Raw genomic sequence first — 25,652 nt, 5'->3', positions numbered from 1 at the left:
GAGCAGAAGAAGACATAAAAGGAATCCAAATTGGGAAACAAGAAGCAAAACTCTCACTGTTTGCAGATGACATGATCCTTTACACAGAAAACCCTAAAGACTCTACCAGAAAATTACTAGAGCTAATCAATGAAAGTAGTAAATTTGCAGGATATGAAATCAACACACAGAAATCCCCTGCATTCCTATACACTTATAATGAGAAACTAGAAACAGAAATTAAGGATAATATTCCTTTCACCATTGCAATGAAAAGAATAAGCTACTTAGGAACATATCTATGTAAAGAAACAAAAGACCTATATATTCAGTTCAGTTCAGTTCAGCTGCTCAGTCGAGTCTGACTCTCCGCGACCCCATGAATCACAGCATGCCAGGCCTCCCTGTCCATCGCCAACTCCCGGAGTTCACTCAAACTCATGTCCACAGAGTCGGTGTTGCCATCCAGCCATCTCATTCTCTGTCTTCCCCTTCTCCTCCCACCCCCAACCTTTCCCAGCATCTGAATATAGGAGACTGTAAAACACCAGTGAAAAACATCAGAGAGGACACTAATAGATGGAGAAATATACCACGTTTATGGATTGGAAGGATGAATAGTGTGAAAATAAATACATTACCCAAAGTAATTTATACATTCAATGCAATCCCTATCAATGTTCCAACGGTATTTTTCACAGATCTAGAACTAATAATCTCACAATTTGTATGGAAATACAAAAAAAAAACAAAAACAAAAAAAAAAACTCAAATAGCCAAAGCAGTCGTGAGGAAGAAGAATGGAACTGGGGGAATCAACCTACCTGACTTCAGGTTCTTCTACAAAGCCACAGTCATCAAGACAGTATGGTACTGGCATAAAGAGAGAAATATAGATCAATGGAACAAAATAGAAACACAAGAGGCAAATCCATGCACCTAAGGACGCCTTATCTTTGACAAAAGAGGCAAGAATATTCAACGGAGAAAAGACACTCTCTTTAACAAGTGGTGCTGGGAAAACTGGTCAACCACTTGTAAAAGAATGAATCTAGAACACTCTAACACCATACACAAAAATAAACTCAAAATGGATTAAAGATCTAAATGTAAGACCAGAAACTATAAAACTCCTAGAGGAGAACATAGGCAAAACACTCTGTGACATAAACCTCCCAGATTATTGGAAATAAAAGTAAAAATAAACAAATGGGACCTAATTAAAATTAAAAGCTTCTGCAGAGATAGGAAACTATAAGCATGGTGAAAAAACAGCCTTCAGAATGGGAGAAAATAATAGCAAATGAAGCAACTGACAAAAGATTAATCAGAAAAATATACAAGCAACTCCTGCAGCTCAATTCCCGAAAAATAAAAACCACAAAGAGGGACCATTTCACGCCAGCAAAAATGGCTGCCACCCAAAAGTCTACAAGCAATAAATGCTGTTGAAGGTGGAGTGTGGAGAAAAGGGAACCCTCTTACATTGTTGGTGGGAATGCAAACTAGTACAACCACTATGGAGAACAGTGTGGAGATTACTTAAAAAACTGGATATAGAACTGCCATAGGACCCAGCATTCCCACTCCTGGGCATACACACCGAGGAATCAAGAATTGAAAGAGATACAGGTACTCCAATGTTCATCGCAACACTGTTCATAATAGCCAGGACATGGAAGCAACATAAATGTCCATCTGCAGAGGGATGGATAAGAAAGTGATGGTACATATACACAATGGATTATTACTCAGCAGTTAAAAAGAATAGATTTGAATCAGATCTAACGAGGTGGACGAAACTGGAGTCTATTTTACAGAGTGAAGTAAGCCAGAAAAAAAATACCAATACAGTATACTAATGCAAATATGTGGAATTTAGAAAGATGATAACGATAACCCTGTGTATGAGACAGCAAAGAGACACAGATGACCAGAACAGTCTTTTGGACTCTGTGGGAGAGGGTGAGGGTGGGATGACTTGGGAGAATGGCATTGAAACATGCATATTATCTTATGTGAAATGAATCACCAGTCCAGGTTCAATGCATGATACAGGATGCTTGGGGCTGGTGTACTGGGATGAACCAGAGGGTAGGGATGGGAAAGGACGTGGGAGGGGTGTTCAAGATGGGGAACACATGTACACCCTTGGCAGATTCATGTCAATGAATGGCAAAATGTATACGATAATGTAAAGTAATTAGCCTACAATTAAAATAAATAAATTTTTTTAAAAAATTTAAAAACGGAAATAGAACTGCCGTATGACCCAGCAATTCCACTGCTGGGCATATACACTGAGCAAACCAGAATTGAAGGAGATACGTGTACCCTAATTTTCATCGCATCACTGTTTATAATAGCCAGGACATGGAAGCAACCTAGGTGTCCATCAGCACACCAATGGATAAGAAAGCAGTGGTACATACACACAAGGAGTATTACTCAGTCATTAGAAAGAATACATTTGAATCAGTTCTAATGAGGTGGATGAAACTGCACCTATTATACAGAGTGAATTAAGTCAGAAAGTAAAACACCAAAACAGGATACCAACATATATATGGAATTTAGAGGATGGTAAAGCTGAGACTCCAATACTTTGGCCACCTCATGCGACGAGCTGACTCACTGGAAAAGACTCTGATGCTGGGAGGGATTGGGGGTGGGAGGAGACTGGGACGACGGAGAATGAGATGGCTGGATGGCATCACCGACTCGAGGGACATGAGTTCGAGTGAACTCCGGGAGTTGGTGATGGACAGGGAGGCCTGGTGTGCTGTGATTCATGGGGTCGCAAAGAGTCGGACATGACTGAGCGACTGAACTGAACTGACTGAAGAACAACCGTGTATGCAAGACCTCCAAGGAGACACAGATATACAGAAGTTTTTTTGCCTCTGTGGGAGAGGGAGAGGGTGGGATGATTTGGGAGAATGACATTGAAACACATATATTATCAAATGTGAAATGAATGGCCAGTCCAGGTTTGATGCATGATATAGGATGCTCTGGGCTGGTGCACTGGGATGACCCAGATGGACGGGATGTGGAGGGAGATGGGAGGCTGTTTCGGGATGGGGAACACATGTACACCTGTGGCGGATTCCTGTCAATGTATGGCAAAACCAATACAATATTGTAAAGTAATTAGCCTCCAATTAAAATAAATAAAGAAAATGAAAATAAGAAAACAAAATAAATTAAATAAAATATATAACACAATAAGAGCCATTCTTAATTGCCATTCAAAACCTAGGGCAGGAGAAATAGGTGGATAGGTGGGAGTAGAGTGCAGAGAAGAGAAACATAAATCTCTGAGTCAGACCCAGTCAAAATTGTCTGTGTTCCCTTGTCTTTCTAGACCTCATTTCCATGAACTTCCTAGTAACTATAATTATGCTGCAGATCTTGTAGGAGTTAGGGCAAGCATCACTCTCCTGCTCTTCTACTACTAACTATGGGTAGGTTGAAAACACCTCATTCAAAGACTATAAAACAAATATGTTCATCAAAAATCTGTTTATTAATCTTTAGTCCACAGAAGAAACACCAGAACCTATCTCTCCTCCAGTTAGACATTTCTGATGAGGTTCACCCCATAAGATATGGTATGCTTGGTCTTTTCTGTCATCCCCACCCCACATTCAATGTCCATACTTCCATCCCCTGGCCAGGCACATTCGGATAGCTTGCATACACAGTTATGCCGGTGTACACTCAAACACATACATATACACACACCCCTGAATGGGAATTTCCACTCATGCAGAATTATAGCTTTACTTGTCCAGGATAATGGATTTTGGTAAGCATATCTATTTTTGTCCTGCTTATTTTCTTTCCCTTGCTTGTTGGTTAAATCAATGATTGGTTTGTACACACACGACTTTTCCTGGGAGGTTAGAAAATCATGGGTGTAGCTCATGAAAATGACTGACCTGCAAAGAGATGGGCAGGGAGTTCCCCATGGACAGTTGAGTGACATTCATGCATGTTCTGAATTCTCCCACCGCCTCAGACAGTTTCACAGTGCCAATCACATTGGCATGGTCGCAATGTGACCTTATGTATTCCTCCCAGGAACCACACAGTAACGACCAGGTACTTTTGGCTGAACTGGCTTTGTGCCCTTTCTTGGCCTTGCACATCTCAGGATCATTCCTTGTCAACGTCATACATTGTTCGCAGTCCTAACACACACTTGGGCCAATGGTCTTCTAAGTGAGGTTCACCTGCTCCTCCTAACTGTGTGTTTTTCTGTTTGCAACTGCTTTCCTTTACTTCCAAGGGTTATCTCCCAGTAGCGGAAAAAGGCCAAATAGATGCCCAATCCTCCAAAATGTCAATGAGATTGTGACTGGCCTAAGAGTCTGATACAATGTGGTGGAGAACACACAAGGATATAAGGACTCTGCTAAAAAAGTCACTGAACGTGAAGCTGAAATTGTAAGATGAACTCCCTTCTCCTCACCTCTAATTTTTACTACTACCCACAGACACAGAGCGCCACACTGATGGCACCCTGGGAAACCTGTCTGCTCTTGGCCCATAGCTCATGTCTTCCTTGTGGAGACAGCGTCATTTCTCTCCCAAATACACCAAGAGAGCTTGATTCCACAACAGCTGTCACTGACTGACTAAATGCCATGGATCACTTTCTGTTACCTTCACTAGGTTGTGGTAACTCTGCCTACCGCTCAGGCATCCCTGCTAGCCTAAAAAGCCCAGGGTCTATGGTCATAGCTAATAGTTGGGGTAGGGGACATCCAATGCATTTGCTTAGAGTCCAGGGTCCCTGTGAAAGGCAGGTGATGCAGTACCCTTCAGGATCCCCATGAAAAAAGTCGGAAATTCTGCTCCAGCAAGATTTTCATAACACTGCCAAATGTGCAGAACAAAACCTTTTCCCCTCTGACCTATAAAACCAATGACAACACCCCAACGAATCGTGGAATTCATGTCAAGACTTTTCACATGCAACAGTGGGACATCTTCTGCAGGACTGCTAAGCCCTTGACTCTGCAGCCTGAAACCAGCAGGCTCTAAACTGCCCCCGGGCATCCTTGTCTTTCACTGTCCTAGGGCCCCTGCATGCAAAGACCTCCCTTGCTTCATCTCTGTTTCCTTCCTCACAGGCACATACCAGCAGAAGGGCACAAGCATACATCCAGTACGTGCTCTTTCCTCCCCTTTCTGCACTGCCTGTTAGGCGGGAAATGCCCAGACAGAAGCATGCTCACACTCTATCTCTCCTACGATGCCTGGGGTTTTACAGCGAGAGCCTACTTTAGCATGTCATTCATCTCTATAGTGCCAATGTGTGCCATATTTGGAGGGAGAGTTTTCTGGCCGACAGGCTTATCCTGAGCAGCACTAGTCAAGGACCTTCCCCTATGTCCTTCTCATAAGTAGAACAAGTCTCCAGTACAGCAGGCTTCTTTTTTTCTGTGCCTTCTTCTCCCAGTCTCTGCCTTTTCCCGAAGCACCTTGTCTTCTTTACAATCCTGAGCTACCCTAGCCATGCCCACCATTTCCACAGAGCACCCAGTGCCCCACAGATTCAGGGGTCCTCAGGAAGCAGTTTCAAAGACCCAGACCTTTTTATTTACTCTTCATGACTCCTCAAACCCTCCACCCTGCTTACCAACACAAATACCCACAACACAGCAGAAGTTGTGAGCCTGTTCATGTCCCTTGATGGAACTGCAGATTTGCAGACCCACAGTCCAGAGTTGTCATTGGCCAATCTTTCCTGGTACTTGTCCTGTGATACAGAAGTATCACTGAGGTGCATGGACGAGTTTCCCCTAGTCTGTGGATTCCTTGTTCCTCCTCTTCTGGTTGCTCCATGTCTCGTGTTCTCTCACCTTCTCTGTGACTGCAGTCAGGTAGACCTATGCACACAAGGACAAATAGAGGTGACATAAGCACACGTGTGTACACGCACACGTAAGACACAGGAATGCAAATGCAAACGAGGAACACATGTCAGTTCATGATGAAACAGTGGTTCATACAAAATGTAGGTATTTCTATATTTCTTATAGGAAAATCTCCATTGTGACCTTCAAATGTGAAATATAGAGAAGTCCAAGTAACATGAAGGGGTTTCAGTGCCTAAATTTTGATATAGGAAATACAGAGAATTCCATATTTAATGCAACAAAATCATTTTCGTGATATATGTGTCAGAAATACAAAGAATTCCATAATCCATGAAGAAACAATGGTGTCCATATATTCATTTGGAAACACAGATAAATCCAAAATCATATTAATTCTCCGTATCTTAATAAAATCAGTGCAAGACAGTCAGGTATGAAATACATAGAATTTCATATTTTATGTAAGAAAATCACCACCCAGATTTTCATATATGAAATATGCAGAATTAGATATGTATTTTCATAAAGTGAAATACAAAAACTTTCAATATTTCATGAAGTAAAATCAATATTGAAATTTTAATATGTAAAATATAGAGAATTCCTTTTTTTAACAGAGCAAAATTGTCACCCTGATTTTCATATGTGAAATATACAGAATTACATATTTTGTATAGTGAAATCAGTGTGCCATGTTTTTATCTGAAATAGAGAGGATTCCAGATTGCATGTGGGGAAATTGGCACTGAGTATTTCATAGGTGATATATATAATGTTCCATACCTCTTATAGGAAAATTTAAGGAGAGACTATCATATATGATATATAGAATAATTCATATAGAAAAATGATTTATTTAACATATGATATATAGATAATTTGATATTTTATGTGGGAAACATGCCACACGTATTCATGTATGAAATATAGATAGTTCTGTAATTTTTGCGCAAATATATGGGCTGCGATTTCCACATGAACAAGAAAAAATTCATACATCATGTATGAAAAACTGTTCTCAGATTTCTATATGGGAAATGTAGAGATTTCATTTTTCATGTAGGAAAACCTATTCACAGATTTATATCTGTGAAATATAGAAAATTACTTACTTATGTGAAAAAATCTTAATTAAGGTATTCTTATATGAAATATACAGTATCCCTTCTAGCTATATAGCAGAAAAAAAAAAATTCGCTCCAATTTTCATCTGTAAAATGTATGTGTTTTCATACTTCATTTAGGCAAATCTGCACTCTGATATTCACATGTGAAACATACAGAATACTATGCTTCACATTTGAAATTCTTTGCCAAAAGAACTGTGATATTTTTCCATGTGTCGTAAGGAGAATGTAATATTTAATGTAGCAAAATGAATTTCCATATTTCCAAAGGCTAAACACAGAGATTTCCATATATCATTTAAGAAAATGTGCACACAGATATGCATAAATGTAACATAAAGATATTTCATTTGAAAAACCCCCTTTGAGATTTTCCAAGAGCATGTTCTATATGTCATGCAGGAAATCTGTGCTAGATTTTAAAATGTGAAATACAGAGAACTGCATATGTTTAATGCAGAAATAAAAGCATCCATATTTTCGTATGTGAACTATTGAATATTACATATGTAAATCAAGGAAATCTGTGCCCAAATATCTTTATGTGAAATATAAAATAGACCAACTTTCATGTAGGATAATCTGTACCTTGACTTTCCTTTGAGAGATATACAAATTTTCCATTTCATGACTGAAAATTGGCCTCAGGTTTTCATATTTGATCTATAGAGAATCACATACTTTATGTCAGACAATTTTAATTTAGATTTTCAAAAACTGATAAAATTCCATACTTCAAACAAAAAATTGTATACTCAAATTTTCCTATGTGAAGTATACATAATTCCATATTTATTTACTATGAGGTGTGTGCAAATATACAGATGTGAAACATCAAATAACGCTTATATTGTGACTAACAATATACAGCTAGATTTTCAAATGTGAAATACAGATTTCACATTTCATGCAAAAAAATCTGCACCCATATTTTCATAGGTGAAAAATAGTAAATTGCATATTTCATGCAGGAAATTCACCATTCATGTATACATAGACATGTAGCAGGGCATCCAAAGCCAATGTTCTGGAACAACACAGAGAAATAGGTTGGGTAGGGACGAGGGAGGGCTTAAGGATGTGTGAATACATGTATCCTATGGCTCATAAATTGTTAGGACTTCCCTGGTAGTTCACCTGGTAAAGAGCCGAGGCTCAGTTCCATTTTCAGTTTGTTAAGACACACAGGAGATGGGATAGGCTACCTACTCCAGTATTCTTGGGCTTCCCTGGTGGCTTTGCTTGTAGAGAATCTGCCTGCAAAGTGGGAGACCTGAGTTCAACCCCAGGGTTCAAAAGATCCCCTGAAGAAGGGAAAGGCTAACCACTCCAGTATTCTATCCTGGACTGTAGAATTCCATGGACTATACATTCCATGAGTCTCAAGAAGTTGAACGTGATTGAGCAACTTGCATTTTAATTTTAAAGAAACAAATGAAGTTCAGTTGTTAAGAAGAGAAGAGAAGAAATATACAAGGAACTCTATCCAGTGCTCCCTGGTGAGAGTGAGATAACATCCAAACATGAAGGCATCTATGTATGCATATAACTGATTAACTTAGATGTACAGCAGAAATGAATCCAATATTGTAAAGCAACTATATTCCAGTAAGAATTGTCTTAAAATATTACAATTCAGCTACTCTTCAGGCAGTGAATCAATAAATGCTTCCTCCATTTGTGATGTATATGTCCTTGAGGACACTATGCTAAGTACAATATTTCAGTTAGAAGAAGACAAAACTCAATCACCACATATTTTTAGTGGAAATACCTTAGTTTTAGAAACAGAGTAGAATGTTGTTATCAGGGCCTAGAGGAAGTGGACCACGTGGGTCCAAGTTACCAACTTTTAGGCTGAATAATCTCACCAAGAAAAATACTGTAATGGGACAGCACGGACATGGAGCTGTAGCCCTTAGCTCAAGGCTATTAGTGAAGTTCAAAGTCCAGCTCCACCAACAGTCATCCTCTCAGTAGAGTGTCAAAGATATATTTCAGCCTTTGCCCAGGACCCTCCAGTCACTCTGGTCTTGGGCTGGTTAGTGAGTTGCAGAGTTACAGACAGGATATGCCTTTAAGTGGCCCTGTTCCCCTGCTGGAGTCATACACTGGAGAGCCCTAGGATTCAGATCAATAACCAGCCTAACTCCCATCCCCATCTCCAAAGTCTATGGAACTTAGCCCCCCCCCCCCACCATTTCTGTAGACTGAGGATGGCCAGCTACGTGCTGGACACCAGGATCCCACATTGAAGATGGTTGAGCATGGTATGGGGATCTTGGTAAGAGGAGAACATAGAACTGAGAGCTGCCTCTTCAACTGGGACTGGTCAGTGATGGGAGGAATGAGACTGGGTGCTGCATGAATTGTCCCAGACAGGATAATCAGACTCCCAAGGAACCCCTCCTCCTAAACAGGACCTTGAAGGGTAAAAGTCAAGGTTGGAAACTTCCCTTAGAGCATAGGTTATGATATTTGCTTTGCTAGAGGTTTACATGAACACAGTTTCCTCACTGTGACCTTACTTCAAGAACAGTGTACTGACAGCAAGATGTTTGCAACAGCTAAGCACATTCCTCCCTCACCTTTCCTATAATTGGTTTTACTGAAAGCTTTTCTGGAATTCAGGATTTTTTTTAAAATTAATTTATTTTTTATTGAAGGATCTTCTGTTAAACCTCAGCTTGAATCAGTCATTGGTATACATGGATTTTTAAATGCAATAGCCACACATCTCCTTGCATGGCCCTACAATTAACCTCTCTTTGCATTAAACTCCAAGATCATGGCATCTGGTCCCATCACTTCATGGGAAATAGATGGAAAAACAGTGGAAACAGTGTCAGACTTTATTTTTGGGGGCTCCAAAATCACTGCAGATGTTGATTGCAGCCATGAAATTAAAAGACGCTTACTCCTTGGAAGGAAAGTTATGACCAAACTTGATAGTATATTAAAAAGCAGAGACATTACTTTGCCAACCAAGGTCCGTCTAGTCAAGGCAATGGTTTTTCCCGTGGTCATGTATGGATGTGAGAGTTGGACTGTGAAGAAAGCTGATCGCTGAAGAATCGATGCTTTTGAACTGTGGTGTTGGAGAAGACTCTTGAGAGTCCCTTATACTGCAAGGAGATCCAACCAGTCCATTCTAAGGGAGATCGATCCTGGGTGTTCATTGGAGGGACTGATGCTAAAGCTGAAACTGCAATACTTTGGCCACCTCATGCGACGAGTTGACTCACTGGAAAAGACTCTGATGCTGGGAAAGGTTGGGGGCGGGAGGAGAAGGGGACGACGGAGAATAAGATGGCTGGATGGCATCACCGACTCTGTGGACATGAGTTTGAGTGTACTCCGGGAGTTGGTGATGGACAGGGAGGCATGGCGTGCTGTAATTCATGGGGTCGCGGAGAGTCGGACACGACTGAGTGACTGAACTGAACTGAACTGCATTAAACTCCAGTGTTCTGATACTGTTTCACTTAACTATGCTGTATACATGGGTATTCGTTAGCAGTAGCACCTTCTCTCTCAATTCTGTGAATGGTAAGAGACTACCTTAGAGAATGCACACTGAAGAAACCAGAATTGAAAGAGATACATGGGCTCCAATGTTCATCTCAGCACTGTTTATAATGGCCAGGACATGGAAGCAACCTAGATGTCCATCTGCAGACAAGTGTATAAGAAAGCTTTGGTACATACACACAATGGAGTATTTCTAAGTCATTAAAAAGAATACATTTGAATCAGTTCTAATGAGGTAGATAAAACTGGAGCCTATCATACAGAGTGAAGTAAGCCAGAAAGAAAAACACCAATACAGGATACTAACGCATATATATGGAATTTAGAAAGATGGAAATGATAACCCTGTATACAAGACAGGAAAGAGACACAGGTGTATAGAACAGTCTTTTGGACTCTGTGGGAGAGGGTGGAGATGGGATGTTTTGGGAGAATGACATTGAAACATGTATATTATCATATGTGAAACAAATCAGCAGTGCAGGTTTGATGCATTATACAGGGTGCTTGGGGCTGGTGCACAGTGATGACCCAGAGGTAGGATAAGGAGAGGAGGGAAGTAGGAAGGGGGTCAAGAAAGGGAACACATGTACACCCGGGGTGGATTCATGTCAATATATTGCAAAACCAATATAATATTGAAAAGTAGTTAGCCTCTAATTTAAAAATATATATAATTAAAATATTAAAAATAAATAAATAAAAAAGAAAATGCATCATTCCAAACCCATATTCAGTCATGAATATACATGAAGTTTATCATTCTTTTGTAGCAGCCAAGTTAGTAAATGCTGATGGCTACCCCAAATGCCAGGTGAATTTAGAACAAAATAGCTGGGAAATGTTGGGGGCGGGAGAAGAAGGGGACGACCGAGAATGAGATAGCTGGATGGCATCACCACTCTGTGGACATGAGTTTGAGTGAACTCCCGGTGTTGGTGATGGACAGGGAGGCCTGGAGTGCTGTGATTCATGGGGTCGCGGAGAGTCGGACTCGACTGAGTGACTGAACTGAACTGACTGAGCTGTGACAAAATAGCTATAAAGAAAGTTGAACACACAAGAACTGATGCTTTGAACCTTGATGTTGAAGACTCTTGAGCATCCCTTGGACTTCAAGGAGATCCAACCAGTCCATCCTAAAGGAAGTCAGTCCTGAATATTCATTGGAGGGACTGATGTTGAAGCTGAACCTCCAATATTTTGGCCACCTGATGCAAAAATTGACTTGTCTGAAAAACCCGTGGTGCTGGGAAATATTGAAGGCAGAAGGGGATGACAGAGGATGAGATGGTTGGATGGCATCACTGACCAATTCATTCACTGACCGTCAATTGGAGCAAACTCCAGGAGTTAATAATGGCCGGGGAGTCCTGGCATGCTGAAGTCCATGGGGTCACAAAGTGTCTGACACGACTGAGCTACTGAACTGAACTGAGCTGTGATAAATGTTGTCATCAGGTCTTATATGAAGACGAATACTTGTTCTGAAGATTTTGTAATGAACTGTGCTTTCTAGGATCAATTCAGTCTCTCCATCTTGTCTGAATATTTGCGACCTTATTGACTGTAGCATTATAGGATTCCATGTCCTTCTCCATCTCCTCAAGCATGATCAAAATCATGTCCATTGATTCCATGATGCCATCCAAACATCTCATCCTCGGTCATTCACTTCTCTTCATACCTTAGATCTTTACCAGCATCAGGGTCTTTTCTAATGTGTTGGCACTTCACATAAGGTGCCCAAAATATTGGAGCTTCAGCTTCAGCTTCAGTCTTCCCAATGAATATTCAGTACTGATTTCCTTTAGGATTGATTGGTTTTATCTCCTTGCTGTCTAAGGGACTCTCAATATCTTCAGCAAAACCACAGTTCAAAAGCATGAATTCTTTGGTGCTCAGCTTAATTTATGGTCTAGTTATTACATCCATACATGACTACTGCAGGAATAATTGCTTTGACTTTACAGACATTTTACAGTAAAGTACTGGATATACTTTTTTAAATGCTGCTTTGGTGTGTCATTGTTTCTCTTCCAAAGACCAAGGGTCTTTTAATTTCATGCTGCAGTCACCATCTACAGTGAATTTGGAGCCCAAGAAGACAAAGTCTGTCACAGTTTCCATTGTTTTCCCATCTATTGCCATGAACTGATGGGACAAGATGCCTTGATCTTTATGTTATGAATTTTGAAATTTTGTCAGCTTTTCTCTCCTTATCACTTTCAACCAAATGTTCTTTAGTTCCTTTTCATTTTCTTAACTAATTTTGGTGCCAACTGCGTGTCTGAGGTAATTTATATTTCTCTCTGCAATCTTATTTCCAGCTTGTGTTTCATCCAGTCCTGCGTTTTGCATGATGTACTCTGCATATAAGTCAATTGAACAAGATGACCATATTCAAACTTTATGTATTCCTTCACCAATTTGAAACCAGTCCACTGTTCCATGTCTGTCACTAACTCTTGCTTCTTAATCTGTGTACAGGTTTTCCAGGAGATAGGTAAAGTGGTCAGTATTAAGAATTTTCTACAGTTTATTATGATCCACAAAGTCAGTCTTTAGCATAGTCAATAGTTTTATAAAATAGGCATATAAGACGTATCCTTTGTTTTTGCACGTTTTTGGTAGCTTTTTTACAATGTGCATCACATTATGGTTTAATATGTATTCAATAATAAAAATATTTTCTTTCTGTATGACTCTGTAGTGAGGATTTCTAGGTTAGCAAAAAATTTTTAATTTTGTATTCATCTGTATTACTCCAGAAAAAAAGCCATTTTTCTTATGAATCTGCTTTCTGGGTTGGGGAGACCTGGCTCGTGTTGTGAAGTCTGAGAGACAGATGATTGCACAGCAGTAACAAACGGAAACAAGAAAATCAGCATCACGAATAAATTATATTCTCTCAAAATTTGTACATTGAAGGCCTAACACGCTGTGCATTGTATTTAATAAAATGTGAGCAAATTGTCATTTACTTTCAACTTGATTAGGAAATAGGGCCTCAAATATGACTGTTTCCCTCTAAGAAAAGGAGATCAGTCACAGACAACACAGAGACATTTCTATGTGAAGACAAAGCCAGAAGGTGGCCAGTCGAAATCCAGAAGAAAACAAATCTGCTGACATTTGAATATAAGAAAACATTTATTTAAGCTACCTGGTATGGGGCCCCTTGTTCTGGCAATGCCAACAAAGCAATATAGCCACTTTCTCTTGCAAAGAGGCTTTCAATTTCAAATGAGGTCTCCTTTTCTTATCAAGGTTCTCAGGGAAAGGAAACTGGTAAAGAAACCTCTTACCAGACATTTCTCCAAAGATATACAGATGGCCAACAAACACATGAAAAGATGCTCAGCATCACTCATTATCAGATAAAGGCAAATAAAAAACACAATGAGGTACCATTTCATGCCAGTCAGAATGGTTACTATCCAAAAAATCTACAAACAATAAATGCTGGAGAGGGTGTGGAGAAAAGGGAACTGTCTTACACTGTTGGTGGGAATGCAAACTAATACAGCCACTATGGAGAAGAATGTGGAGATTCCTTAAAACAAACAAACAAACAACAACAACAACAACAAAAAAAAAACTGGAAATAGAACTGCCATACGACCCAGCAATCCCATTGCTGGGCATATACACTGAGCAAACCAGAACTGAAAGAGACACATGTACCCCAATGTTCTCGCAGAACTGATTATGATAACCAGGACATGGAAGCTACCTAGATGTCCAGCAGCAGACGAATGAATAAGAAAGCTGTGATACATATCAGTTCAGTTCAGTTCAGTCGCTCAGTCGTGTCTGACTCTTTGAGACCCCCTGAATCACAGTACGCCAGGAAGAACTGATGCTAAAGCTGAAACTTCAATACTTTGGCCACCTCATGCAACAAGTTGACTCACTGGAAAAGAGTCTGATGCTCGGAGGGATTGGGGCTGGGAGGAGACGGGGACAACAGAGAATGAGATGGCTGGATAACATCACCGACTTGATGGACATGAGTTTGAGTGAACTCCTGGAGTTGGTGATGGACAGGGAGGCCTGGCGTGCTGTGATTCATGGGTTCACAAAGAGTCGGACACGCCTGAGCCACTGAACTGAACTGAACTGAACTGAATGTACATATTTCAATGCTATTCTCTCAAATCATCCCACTGTTTCCCTCTACACAGAATCCAAAAGTCTATTCTTTCCATCTCTGTCTCTTTTGCTGCCCTGAATCTAGGATCACTGTGACCATATATATGCATTCCTCTATAGTATTTGTATTTCTCTTTCTGACTTAACTTCACTCTGTAGAACAGGTTCTTGCTTCATGCATCTCATAGACCTGACTCAAATTCTTGCTTTTCACAGCTGAGTAAGAGCCCATTGTGTATATACTCCACAAATTCCTTATTCATTCATCTGCAATGGATATCTAGGTTGCTTCCATGTCTCAGCTACTGTAAATTGTGCTGTGATGCATGTGGGGTACAAGTGTCTCTTTCAATTCTGTTGAAATATATGCAAGTTCTGTATGCAAGCAGTGGCATTGATGGCTCATACAGCAGTTCTGTTTCCAGGTTTTTAAGAACTCATATAGTTTATTCTGGCTACACCAGTTTGCATTCCTACCAACAGTGTAAGATGGTTACCTCTTCAATCCCTCTCCAGGATTTATTGTTTGAGATGATGGTCATTGTTAACAGCTTGAATTGACCCGTCATGTTATTTTGACTTTCATCTCTCTGATAAAGAGTGATGTTGAGCATCTTTCATATGTTCATTAGCCATCTCTATATCTTCCCTATAGAAATGTTTTTTACTCTGATTTCCATGTCTAGGACTGATTTAAAAATTAATTATATATATATATAATTAGTTTTTTAATATATATATTATATATATTAAATATTTATATATATATTAATATTTATTTTTAAATATGTATATTACCTATTTATATATGTATAAAATTATATATATATAATATATATATATAATTCTAATATGTTTTACACCTCATAAATGCTTACTGATGAAATTATGAAGGACTGAGAAATGTCAGTTCTACAAGGTTCCCACAATAAAATCTGAAGGACTTCAGGATTTAGGGGCAATTTTATTAAGGGTGGTGGCAGAAACTGTTTAATTCTTTAGAAAAATAAATCATAAACAAATTAGTCTGGAATACTTGTAATTTCTCCTTCAGTTTCAGAAGATTCTACAGCCCTAACAGTAATGCAGGGCTTTCCAACTGAAACCCTGAAACTCACCAAGAGCTCACCAAACTCTAACAGCTCACATTAGAATAGAGGCGCTAATGTGCTGTTAAATTTTGTGACCTTTATAACCCAAATAAAAAATGGCAAAAACGGCTTCAAGATGATTGTGCTAAAGAGCCTGCTAAAACAAATGCAGTACATATGAAATTGTAAGCCTGGTTAGGGAAGAGGAAGCATGAAATCTATTAATGGAAAACATATTAAAATTTTCTTAGTGTCTGTATAAATGAGAAGTCTCCTCAGAAATTAAAACAAATAAAGCATGAATGTACTTGTATTAGAAAGTCCAAGTGGCTTCAAAGGAATATAAAATCAGTGTGTTCGTAGTTGCACAACAGATAGTTTAGCAGCTTAAAGAGATACATGTATATGAGAAGTACACAAACGACATGATGTTTCCTAGATTCAGGCATTCAAAACACAAATTAGAACACTGATGCTTGGGATATCCTGACCTCTCCTCCTGGTGGAACTATTGCTTATTTTCATTTTCTGATAAATTTGACCCAATCAGTATTGTTTCATCATAGTGGAAGAATAATTATGTTTTTCGTTTTCCAAATGTAAAGCATATTTGCTTGTTGCTACACTTCTATTTTACACAAACTCAGTCTTTTTCTAAGAGCTCAGCTTTCATATCATTATTATTTTTTAATTGGTATTAATTTTTGCTGTGCCTGGTATTCATTGCTGCCCAAGGGCTTTCTCAAGCTGTGGCAAGTGGGGCACAGCCTTCTCATTGTGGTGGCTTCTCTTATTGCAGAGCACTGGCTCTATTTCCAGCCCATGAGCTCATTAGTTGTGGGTCATGGGATCCTTAGTTGTGGCCCATGAGCTTGATTATTCTTCAGCATGTGGGGTCTTCTCAGACCAGGGATCTAATCCACATCCCCTGCATTGAGAAGTAGACTCTAAATACTGGATAACTAAGGAAATCCTGAACAAGCCCAGTCTTGAAAGACTTGAAGTTAGATACAGTACATATGAAAGACAAGACCTCCTTTTTAAGTAGATACTATGACTTTGGGGGATTAGCTGCTGGCTCAGTGGTAAAGAACCCACCAGAGAATGCAGGTGACCCAGGGCTAGGAAAACCTTGGGTGGGGAAGATAGATCCTCTGGAGGAGGGCATGGAGACCCACTTCATTATTCTGGCCTGGGAAATCCCAGGGACAGACGAGGCTGGTAATCTGTGGTCCATGGAGGCAAAAATGAGGAGGACTTGACTTAGTGATTAGTCACCACCACTACCATCAGCATGTTACTTTTGGGAAAATAAATTTGACATTTTTGTTTAAATGACTAGCTGGAACGTCTGAAAAGTAGTCACTGCTTTTGGTTATTAAAACTATGAGTAACTTAAAGGCACTTCTATATTATTGACTCGGTAAACAAAATCCTTTACAATACTGTCTATGTATTTTTATAGTGTATTGGAAGGTAATTCAGTCAGTCATTTATATGCATGTATGTAGTTCTCTTTTGAGGTTATGCCTTACAGGAACTGATAGCAGTTACGTGCTTGCTTTGGTATTGATCGTGAATTCCACTTTGCTTCAAGGTGAAAGCAGCATTTCAGTAGGGATATATTGTTTATTTAATCTTTTAACATTTGCTACCACAACAACTTGCCTCTGAAAAGGGAACAGACACTCCATTTGTCCTCTGGTTCTATAGGGACAAGAGAGTAGTAAAAGATCATTATTTTTTGTAGTTTATTCAGGGTCAAATACACTTTCTTAGGCAGACCTCCATATTTCAAGCATTTCAAGCACCTCCCTCACAAAAACAGATTTTGGTTTCTGGTGCGCTTAGTTTTGCAGTGTGTCTGATTCTTTGCAACATCATGAACTGTTTCCTGTCACCTTCCTGTGTCCATGGGTATCTGCCAGGCCAGAATACAGGCGTGGGGTGCTCCGCACTAGTCAAGAGAGCTCCCCAACACAGGGATGGAATTCAGGGTGGCCGCATTGAAACCATATTCTTTACCATCTGAGTCATGAAGGAAGCACATGAATACAGGAGTGGGGAGCCCATGCAACCTCCAGAGGAATTTTCCAACCCGGGAAAGAACCTGGAGTCTCCTGCATTGCAGTGGATTCTTTACCGGTTGAGCTACCAGGGAAGCCCTGGATACTGCCAAAAAGTATAAATTCTCATTACTTACTACGTGGGCTAACTATTCATATGGCATGACTGTAGATCAACTTTGCATACACAGTTTCGACCTTGAAGCAAAACAAAAATAAGAAAAAGTGAGGGAAATTATAGTGATACTGATTAAAATAATCAATAAACTTTATTTTTTTTTTTTTGGTATAAAGAGGAAAAAAAGTTTCAGGAAAGTGGAAGACCTCGGGCTGGGAAAAGGTCGTTCAAACCATTTTGAGAGGAGACTTCTGGGGCAGAGCCAGTCCATATACAACTTTCTTTAGAGTGGACAATATATGTAGTAAAACTTATAGCTTCGTAAAAGTTTCCTGATAATCACAAATAACAGAGGTTGCAAGCAAGTGATTTTAGTGTTTGTCTAGGCAAGAATGTGGAAACATTAAAATTTTGATTTCCATATTCATCTTAACTGTCTAAAAACCCATAGATCCAAAGCACAAAAATGCTTCATCTTGTTTTTCCCGTCCAGAATTCCTGAAGCGTGCAGTGCTGGTGGCCAACTGTAGTAGATTTTGACTTCTTTCCTTACGTCGATGAGCAGTGACTTTTCTTTAGTGGTTGAAGCACATGTCCAATATTGGTTTATCACGTCAAAGGACAGGGCGTCTTGCATTAAGTTGAAGCAAAGTCATATGTAATCCAGAAGGTTTCCTCATACTTAAATAGGTGAAAATAACTTGCATCACTTTGAAAAACAATCCCGAACATTTTATTTCTGAAGAGAAAGTTTTTTTGATATTTTAAAAATTTATGCTTCCAAATTTTAATCCGTTAATGTTGTGTGTTTACGCTAACTTTAAACTGTATTCTACCCCTCCGACATTGGCTACACAGTCTTGCTGCTCTACCCATGCTGCTCTACCCAGACTTGGTGGCCCTAAGAGAGGGGTCTGTAATGATCCTTGGTTCAGTCTTTAGAGAGACATATATACCCTTTCTGTTTAATTTCTCCACCACTTTTATTACGCTAGATTCCTAACAGAAGCGTGGTGATGGAATTTGTTTCTCCAAGAAGGAAGACGATGGATACAATTTAAATGAAGAAGTGGTCAGAGAGCAAATGGTCAAGAGCACTTAGTGGAAAGTAGGAAAAGTCTCTTCAGTAGTATGAGTTAGCTCAAGCGGTTTCTCGTTGGGGAAGTGCATACGGTCTCCGCTATATTGACACATCTCCTTTTAAGGTCAGCCGCGGGGTTCTCCAAAAATAAATCACTCTTTACTAGAATCTGAGACAGCACCCCTCACATTGTTGAGTGTCAGGAAGTTGGTTGGTTTGATCTACGCCTGCTCCACAGAGCAGAAGAGACTGTGCTTGGGGGCTAGGCCGGTAGTGGCAGAGGCGAGAAAAGTGACGTCATCCTGGTGACACCAACCTGGTCGTTGCCGGGAGCCAGCGAGGGAAATCCTACCCGTGGCAAAGGTCAATTGGGGAAAAGGCCTGATGGGCAAAGGCTAATCAGGACTCGAGGAACCCCCTGGACTTACCTGAGCATCTACCCCAAAGAAAACCGGAGTCTGACTGCCTTACTATCTTACGCCTCTTACCAAGTCCTCTAATACTTACGGGGGCTTCCCCCAACCACCTTTCTCTGAAAACATTAATTCAGAGCTGTAGTTTAAAAGTTATCCTCGGCTTAATAGGAGTGTTCCAATCCAAGCCCCTCTTGCTTTCTAACTCGCATGACAAGTTTGTCCGGGCTCTTACAACTATGAGTGTGACTGTTTATAGCCTCCCAGCCATGCAAGGACAGAAAGCCTAATATTCTAAAATACAGAAATCTGTTGAAGAAGTTAAAATCATTAGAATAGTACTAAAAAAGATTTCATTGTTGAATCAATGCTTGCTGCAAAGTTTCCTCTATCTATTGTATCCTTGGAAATATATTAATCACATATAGAGAATATAAGTAGTAACCTTTGATTTAACCACATCAGATCTTAAGTTAATAAATTCCTTTCTTGTAGCTCACTACACCTGTGCCTTATAGGAATGTAACCATGTCATATGTCTAGCACCTGACTTTAGGAAAATCATCTTAAAAGAATATAAAACTTTTTCTAGCTAACTAACCTTTGTTAGGAGAGAGGGCCATAAACTGTTAGCAGGCCACCTGGCCAGAAGATGATGTAAACCACCCAACACTTTTGTATATCATGAGACATACAAAAATGAGCCCTGATCCTGATAAGGGTCAAGACTGCTGACCCCGCGTGATTTTGGCATGAGTCTGTACCTCTCTTTCTCTGTTTCTTATGCGCATAACTTAGGGTATAAAAGCAGCACTGGAAAATAAAGTTTTGGGCCTTGCTCACTGAAGCTTGGTCTCTCCGTGTCGTTCTTTCTCTTTTTCCATCCTTTTAGTCTATTCTCCTTTTTCTGGTTGAGATCCTTGGAGCGCTGGGCCCTCTGAGTTTACTCATCTGCCTGGGCTTCTAAGACCCACTCAAGGGGGTGCCCTGGTGGGGTGCTTCCAGTGATTCGAGAGGGCTCCTGCGGCCTACGTAAACAGAGCAAACCCCGTGCTGGGGTTTTATTGCTTTCCAGCATAAACCAAGGAATCATCAGCCCCTGTCTCTCTCTCTTTCTCTCTCTCTCTCTCTGACGCCAACGCCATTCATCCCGAGGATACCCTGGGCCATATCGAGGCTGGTCCCTGATAGGTCACCATTTTGTGGCTGCGCAGCGTGGCCGCGTGCCAATCCCTCCCGAGTTCTCAGTTCCGAGAGGGAATCTTAGTTCCTTGGAAACCTCGGAGGATTACCTGGCAGCGGCACAGGAAGCTGCTTGGAGACAGTGAGCCTGCCCGTTTCCGCTATGCCCAAGAATAAAGGTAATGACTGGGTTTCCCAAACAGCTGATTCCTCAGCCGCCGTCAGTGGTAGCTCCTCCTTCTTGTGGTTGGCTGGTGTCTGATGGGACTGCACAGTCCACATAGGAGCCAGAAGCTGCCCCTGCTTCCTCCCGCTCTGTTCACAAAGCGCTATAATTTCCTCTCCACTTTTGTCAAGTTTACATGGAGGGCAAAATATGATTATTTTGGCTTCATGCCAGTTTAACTGCGGGAGCACTAGTGAACTGGCTACTTTGGGGCAGCCGAGGCTTCGCCCCTCCGGGCTTCATCCCTTCCCAGGACTCTCCCTTAGCTATCAGTTTTGACACACTGATTCTTTCTTTTGGGGCCATTAAATGTTTGTCAACAGTTCACTTTGTGAACAGTTGACTGCTGGTCAAACTAGTGCTTCTTTGGAAGCACAGAGGTAAAACTTTGTTGCATGTTTAGGTTCATGTCTGCCAGTTTACTTTCCTCTACCTGTCACAAACTTTAACCTTCTTTAGTAGGCACCATATCCCAACACATTCAGCCTTCTTTTCTCATAAAGTAGATGCTGGCACTATGTATTTCTACTTATCTTTATTCTGAGGCAGACAGTTCACAAATAATCAGATTTGACAATAACTTTACTTGTAACTTCCAAAACGGTACTTCACTGCTAACTGATGCAGGGCACTGGGACAGTCATTCCTTGAATTCTCCTTTTTACAGACCTGAGTTCTTCTCGTGTCATGTTTGATGTCTTTGTAATGCCTCCTGGAAAACTGTAAATGCAAGGAATGGGAATACCTCATTCCACAACAAATCTCTCTTTGTTATTCATTCCTGGCACTTCATTTTAGCTTTCAAGGCTTACTTAACGTTTGCCATATTTTGTCATACTTCTTTAGCTTTGAGTTCAGTGCTTTCTATATTCCCCAAACCAACTGGCACAGCCTTTCTGTAGCAAGCAAGTGTTTTGCTGCTGGCTACTCAGGGAAACTCTAGGAATGTCTTTTTCACAATGTGTTAGGTAAGTTACAAACCACTTCTACTTATTTTCGTTGTTGTTGTTAATTTTTTAATCTATTCAATTCACTTTTAGTTTAACATTTCCATACATTCCTCATGTGTTTTTAAGAATCATATTTTATTTCAGATGCCCACATTAGATTGTGTATTCCTTTTCTTTCTAATTTATTTATTTTAATTGGAGGCTAATTAATTTACATTATTGCATTGGTTTTGCAAAACATTGACATGAATCTGCCCCGGGTGTACATATGTTCCCCATCTTGAACCCCCGTACAATCTCCCTTCCCATCCCATCCCTCTGGTTCATCCCAGTACACCAGCCCCGAGCATCCTGTATCATGCATCGAAATTTGACTGGCAATTCATTTCACATATGATACTATACATGTTTAAATGCTATTCTCCCAAATCATCCCACCCTCGCCGTCTCCCAGAGTCCAACAGACGATTCAATACATCTGTGTCTCTTTTGCTGTCTCGTATACAGGGTTATCGTTATCAGCTTTCTAAATTCCATATATATGTGTTAGTATCCTGTATTGGGGTTTTTCTCTCTGGCTTACTTCACTCTGTATAATAGGCTCCAGTTTCATCCACCTCATTAGAACTGATTCAAATATATTCTTTTTAATGGCTGAGTAATACTCCATTGTTCAAATGTACCACAGCTTTCTTATCCATTTGTCTGCAGATGGACATCTAGGTTACTTCCGTGTCCTGGCTATTATAAACAGTGCTGCGATGTACATTGGAATACATGGGTTTCTTTCAATTCTGGTTTCCTTGGTGTGTATGCCCAGGAGTGAGATTGCTGGGTCGTATGCAGTTCTATTTCCAGTTTTTTAAGGAAACTCCACACTGTTCTCCATAGTGGCTGTACTAGTTTGCATTCCCACCAACAGTGTAAGAAGGTTCCCTTTTCTCCACACCCTCTCCAGCATTTATTTCTTGTAAACGTTTGGATAGCAGCCATGCTGACTGGCGTGAAATGGTACCTCATTGTGGTTTTCATTTGTATTTATCTGATTACAAGTGATGCTGAGCATCTTTTCATGTGTTTGTTAGCCATCTGTATGTCTTCATTGGAGAAATGTCGTTTAATTCTTTGGCCCTTTTTTTGACTGGGTCATATATTTTTCTGGAATTGAGCTGCAAGAGTTGCTTGTATAGTTTTGAGATTAATCCTTTGTCAGTTGCTTCATTTGCTATTATTTTCTCCCATTCTAAAGGCTGTCTTTTCACCTTGCTTACTTATAGTTTCCTTTGCTGTGCAGAAGCTTTTGATTTTAATTAGGTCCCATTTGTTTATTTTTTGCTTTTATTTCCAATATTCTGGGAGGTGGGTCATGGAGGATCCCGCTGTGATTTATGTCGAAGAGTGTTTTGCCTATATTTTCCTCTAGGAGTTTTATAGTTTCTGGTCTTACATTTAGATCTTTAATCCATTTTAAGTTCTTTTTTGTGTATGGTGTTCGAAAGTATTCTAGTTTCATTCTTTTACAAGTTTTCGACCAGTTTTCCTAGCAGCACTTGTTAAAGAAGTTGTCTTTTCTCCATTGAATATTCTTGCCTCCCTTGTCAAAGATAAGGTGTCCATAGGTGCATGGATTTATCTCTGGGCTTTCTATTTTATTCCATTGGTCATCATTTCTGTCTTTATACCAGTACCATATTGTCTTGATGACTGTGGCTTTGTAGTGGAGACTGAGGTCCAGCAGGTTGATTCCCCCAGTTCCATTCTTCTTTTTCAAGATTGCTTTGGCTATTCGAGGTTTTTTGTATTTCCATACAAATTGTGAAATTATTTGTTCTAGCTCTATGAAAAACACCGTTGATAGCTTGATAGGGATTGCATTGAACTTATAAATTACTTTGGGTAATAGATTCATTTTCACAATATTTATTCTTCCAATCCATGAACACGGTATATTTCTCCATCTATCAGTGTCCTCTCTGATTTCTTTCACCAGTATTTGATAGTTTTCTATATGTAGGTCTTTTGCTTCTTTTGGTAGATATATTCCTAAGTATTTTATTCTTTTTCTTGCAACGGTGAATGGAATTGTTTCTTTAATTTCTCTTTCTATTTTCTCATTATTAGTGTATAGGAAAGTTATGGATTTCTGTGTGTTGATTTTATATCCTGCAACTTTACTATATTCATTGATTAGCTCTAGTAATTTTCTGGTAGAGACTTTAGGGTTTTCTGTGTAGAGGATCAGAGCTGGTCCTCGTTAGTATAGTGGTGAGTATCCCCGCCTGTCACGCGGGAGACCGGGGTTCGATTCCCCGACGGGGAGGCAAAATATTGGGCTTCCCTGGTGGCTCAGAGCTTAAAGCGTATGCCTCCAATGCGGGAGACCCAGGTTCGATCCCTGGGTCGTGAAGATCCCCTGGCGAAGGAAACGGTAACCCCCTCCAGTATTCTTGCCTGGAGAATCCCATGGATGGAGAAGCCTGGTAGGCTACAGTCCATGGGGTCGCAAAGAGTCGCACACGACTGAGAAACGGAACTGAACTGAACTGAACTGTGTAGAGGATCATGTCATCTGCAAACAGTGAGAGTTTACTTCTTCTTTTCCGATTTGGATTCTTTTTATGTGTTTTTCTGCTCTGATTGCTGTGGCCAAAACTTCCAAATCTATGTTGACTAATAGTGGTGAGAGTGGGCACCCTTGTCTTCTTCCTGACTTTAGGGGAAACACTTTCAATTTTTAACCATTGAGGATAATGTTTGCTGTAAATTGTCATATATAGCATTTATTATGTTGAGGATGTACCTTCTATTCCTGCCTTCTGGACGTGTTTGTTCATAAATGTTGTTGAATTTTGTCAAAGGCGTTCTCTGCATCTATTGAGATAATCATATGATTTTTATTTTTCAGTTTGTTAATGAGTTGTATTACATTGATTGATTTGCTGATATTGAAGAATTCTTGCATCCCTGTGATAAAGACCACTTGGTCATGATGCATCTTTTTAATGTGTTGTTGGATTCTGATTGATAGAATTTTGTTAAGGGTTTTTTCATCTATGTTCATCAGTGATATTGGCCTGAAGTTCTCTTTTTTTGTGGTATCTTTGTCAGGTTTTGGGATTAGGGTGGTGGTGGCCTCACAGAATGAATTTGGATGTTTCCCTTCCTCTGCAAGTTTCTGGAAGAGTTTGTGTAGGATAGGTGTTAGCACTTCTCTAAATTTTTGGTAGAAATCAGCCGTGAAGCCGTCTGGACCTTTTTTTGCTGGAAGTTTTCTGATTACAGTTTCAATTTCTGTGCTTGTGATGGGTCTGCTAATATGTTCTATTTCTTCCTGGTTCAGTTTTGGAAAGTTTAACTTTTCTAAGAATTGGTCCATTTCTTCCTAGTTGTCCTTTTTATTGGCATATAATTGCTGACAGTAGTCTCTTTTTATCCTTTGTATTTCTGTTTTCTGTTGTGATCTCTCCCTTTTCATTTCTAATTTTATTAATTTGGTTTTTCTCCCTTTGTTTCTTGATGAGTCTGGCTAGTGATTTGTCAATTTTATTTACCCTCTCAAAGAATCAGCTTTTGGCTTTATTGATTTTTGGTTGGTCACTTTTGTTTCTTTTGCATTTATTTCTGCCCTAGTTTTTATGATTTATTTCCTTCTACTAAGCCTGGGGTTCTTCATTTCTTCCTTTTCAAGTTGCTTTAGGTATAGAGTTTGGTTATTTACTTGACTTTTCTCTTGTTTCTTGAGGAATACCCATGCACCTTCCCCTTAGCATGGGATTTACAGTGTCCTGGAGACTTTGGGCTGTTGTGTTTTCATTTTCATTCGTTTCTATGCATATTTTGGT

At 39.9% G+C, this 25,652-nt stretch overlaps 1 non-coding gene across 1 annotated transcript; it reads left to right on the top strand.

Moving 5' to 3' along the window:
- Window positions 1-24,058: 24,058 nt before the first annotated feature.
- On the top strand, window positions 24,059-24,130 carry TRNAD-GUC (transfer RNA aspartic acid (anticodon GUC)). Its single transcript has one exon. It is a non-coding gene; the product is annotated as a tRNA-Asp (tRNA).
- The last annotated feature ends 1,522 nt before the right edge of the window (window positions 24,131-25,652 follow it).

Source organism: Moschus berezovskii, chromosome Y, assembly GCF_049115385.1.
Source record: "Moschus berezovskii isolate FMDL1 chromosome Y, NW_MosBer_1.0, whole genome shotgun sequence".
NCBI lineage: Eukaryota > Metazoa > Chordata > Mammalia > Artiodactyla > Moschidae > Moschus > Moschus berezovskii.
The sequence above is the reverse complement of the archived record's forward strand: the minus strand, read 5'-3'. Positions and strand labels throughout refer to the sequence as shown.